This window comes from Pteropus vampyrus, unplaced genomic scaffold (assembly GCF_000151845.1).
Source record: "Pteropus vampyrus isolate Shadow unplaced genomic scaffold, Pvam_2.0 Scaffold15104, whole genome shotgun sequence".
Taxonomy (NCBI): Eukaryota; Metazoa; Chordata; class Mammalia; order Chiroptera; family Pteropodidae; genus Pteropus; species Pteropus vampyrus.
Window position 1 is genome coordinate 140 of NW_011903885.1, and position 3,807 is coordinate 3,946.

The window sequence follows — 3,807 nt, forward strand, 5'->3', positions numbered from 1 at the left end:
CTGGCTCATGGTCATTACAATGAAGAGACTAGTTTCAGAAGAAAACTTCTAATCTGTTAGCTGTTCCATCTGGGATGCTAATGGCCTTGCCTTGGAAAGACTTCAGCTGAAGAAGAGGCTGCCATCTAGGAGAGAGGCACAGTTATCCAGCTCCATGGACTCCACATTTTTGGTTTCCTGGTGGGAGCCTCTGGCTCAGACAACCCAGATGTTCCAGGCCATCCAAGACCCACGCATGGGTGCAGAGCTTAAATCTAGGACATCAGGCCACTCTGGCTGCCTTACCACCTTATCTGGGCTGCAGTGAGGGCCTAGCTCAGGAGCATGTACTGCGTCTCTCACATACCCTAACCCCATAGCTGAGCTCCAGCTTGGCTTCCCCAGCGACCCTGGCTCTGTGCTTGAGGACCCACAGCAGGTACCCACCAGGAGCTCTGTAGTGCTGCCTGCCTAGCCCTCTGCCCCAGCTCCAGTGCTTAACACGTCAGACTTTTCAGGCTCTGCTCAGCCCTCCAGGACTGGCACTTGCTAAGTGTTTCCTCTTAACCCCCCAGCCAGGCATTGCCCTCAGAACCAGATTTTCCTGCATAAAAACTCCATCACTTACCAGCTGTATTACCTGGGCAAGTGACTTGATCTGTGGTAGTGCTTTTTAAGCTATTGCCTCTCAGCAACAAACCTGACCTTCTGCACTATTCTGTGGTGCTCTGGGACTTCACAAATCAGGTTTATGCCTGGCCAGTGACACCCCTTTAGGCTCTGCGAAGAGGGGAAACCAAGAGGGAGCCCGCAAGGCAGAAGGAGGGAAAAAGGACTTGCTCTTTCACATCTGCTCCCTGTTTCCATCAGCAGTGGGCCTGCACTTGAGCAGCAGCTACTAGTTCCAGTTGTCCATTCCTTCCACACTCCCAGAGCCAGCCCCATCATGTCCTCTCAGAGGTCTGGGTACCAGCCTTGCAGGCCCCTTCTCGAAGTGTCTAGGTCTTTATAACCCCAAAGTCTCACCTTTGTTCCCCCAATGCTAGGGGTTATTACTGCCATTGAGCATCTTTTCGTGTGCTTTTTTGCCATCCTTATGTTTTCTTGGAAGTATCTGTTGAAATCACCTGCCCATTTTAAAAAATGGATTGTTTTCTTATTGCCCAGTTATAGGAGTTCTTTACATATCCCTTCTGTTACTACTTCTGCGATATCTGAGCGTTCCCATCGGCCTTTTCAGTTCTGCAATTCCTGGTTAACAATGCTTATATAAAACCGGCTCTGTCAAAACACGTTTTCCTTCTCCTGATTTGTACTTCAGTCTTCATTCATCCAGTAGGGACAATGACTCACACAGGTGGTCATGAGGACGGGGCGAGGAGACGCCTGTGACAGATGTCGTGGCCTGAGGCCTGGCACCCAGGGAAAACTCGGTTGGGGTGGCCGATGACTCAGCACTTTCAACAGGGCCCCTGCTGTGAGGCCCCGGTGCACTGTTAAGAAGCAAAAAAGATTTCGGTTTTATATCCACTTATGAGTGAAATCGCATGCTTTTTTACTTTTTCCATCTGACTTATTTCACTTAGCATGATATTCTCAAGATTCATTCATGTTGTCAAAAAAGGCGGTATTTCATCTTTTCTTATGGCTGAGTAGTATTCCATTAAATGTGTGTACCACATCTTCTTTATCCAATCATCTATCGAAAGACACTTTGGTTGTCTCCAAGTCTTGAATAATGCTTGAAGCACCATGAATAATGCTACAGTGAACATAGGGTACATATATCTTTACAAATAAATATTTTCAAAATTTTCAGTTAGTCTACGGCCATGCCACCCTGAACAAGCCTGATCTTGTCTGATCTCGGAATCTTAAGCAGGGTCGGGCCTGATTAGTACTTGGATGGGAGACCATCTAGGAAGACCAGGTGCTGTAGGCATAAAAAATAAAAAACAAGGCATCGTAAGCTGACAAGGTCCTTGCAATCTGTGAGGTCAACCAAGGGTCGCCTTGCCTAAAAAAGTAAAATAAATAAAATAAAATAAAAATAAAAAATGTTCAGGTAGATATCCAGAAGAAGGATTGCTACAAATGAACAAACAAGACAAATAAAAACTCATAGACACAGACAACAGTATGGTGGTTACCAGAGGGAACGAGCGGGTGAGGAGGGAGGTAGAAAAGGGGGTCAAATTAACGGTGACAAAAGGAGATTCGACTTTGGGTGGTGAACATACAGTGCAATATACCAACGATGTATTATAGAATTGAACACTTGAAACCTATATAATTTCATTGACTAATGTTACCCCAATAAATTTAACAAAACTTTTTAAAAATCTAAAAAAGCCTGAAAAAAAGGCAAAAAAAAAAAAAAAGCAGGTCATAGATTGGGAGAAACTAAATCAATAATATGTACACAAACAAGTAAAAAAATGAGCAAAAGATTTGAATGACTACTTCACAAAGAAGAAATCTGAGTGGCCAGTAGGTGCATGAAAAGAAGCCGAATGTCGTTAGTCATAGAGAAATTAAAACTAAACAATAGTGAGATACTGCTATACCCCAACTAAAATGGCTAAAGTTAAAAAGACGGATGATCCCAAGTGTTGGTGAGGATATGGAGCAACAGGAATCCTCCTGCTTTGCTGGTTGGTTGCAAAAAGATACACCCATTTTAGAAAACAGTCTGGCAGTTTCTTATAAACAACACTTACAAAATGATCCAGCAGGAGTCCCACTCACAGGTAGTTACCTGAGAGAAATGAAAACACATCTCTACAAAGTCTTGTTTGCAAATGTTTATAGAAGCTTTATTCATAACAGCAAAAACCTAAAAATGACCCAAATGTCCATCAGTAGGTAAAGGAATAAATACCAAATGGGACATATGAATACAATGAAATACTAACCCAGCAGTGAAATCAATGAACAACTAACTAGTATACATGGTAACTTGGATGAACCTCAAAATCGTGCAGAAGGAAAGAAACCAGACACAGAAGATTATGTACTGTATAGTATTCCATTTACATTATTCCCCTGGAAAAGACAAGTGGAATCTAAAAGGTAGAAAGCAGAGCGGGGTTGCTTAGAGCCAGAGGCAGAGGTAATATTGACTGGGAAGGGGCACAGAGACTTTAGAGGGGTGAGAGTGTTCTACACGTTCATCATGGTGATGGTTACACTGGTGTGTAAATTTGTCAGCACTCATCAAAACGTGCACTTAACACGGATGCATTTTATTGTGTCTTGATTATACCTCTATAATGTTGTTTTCAAAAATATCCCTCAGACACGAAGCAGAGTCTTCACAAGACTGACATGAGGCAGTGACACATCAATAGAGAGAGGCCCCAAATGGATCCTCCTTCAAATGAAAGCCCCTCGCCTGTCCCTGTGCTGGGTATCACTGTACCTCTCTCCCCTTCATCCTGCTCTGTGTCCAGGAGGCTGACAAGACCAGAATGGGCTGCATGGACAGCCCCTTGCCCATTGCCTTGAGGTCAACCAAGGGTCCTGTTAGATTTTTTTTTTTTTGAGCATTTAATTCTTTAATTCTTTAATGTCACCACATATTTAACCCCTGTTACCCCATCTCTTCCTTCTCTCCTCCATCCTCCCCAACGCCCCACTACCCTCTGGCCTTCCTGTTAGATTTGGCCAGTGCCGGGCACCAGCAGGAGATCTGAGGAAGGAGGAAAGTTGGTGAGAGTATTTCTTCCTCTAGAGATTTTGCAGGGTTGCTGCAGGCTGCGCGTGCCCCTGCACTGAAGGTCACAGGCATGTCAAAGAAGCCATCTGGACCACTCTCCCTTCCAGGTT

At 44.3% G+C, this 3,807-nt stretch overlaps 1 pseudogene; it reads left to right on the plus strand.

The window, feature by feature from the left end:
- The first annotated feature begins 1,801 nt into the window (after positions 1–1,801).
- Positions 1,802–1,921, plus strand: LOC111735107 (annotated as a pseudogene).
- The last annotated feature ends 1,886 nt before the right edge of the window (positions 1,922–3,807 follow it).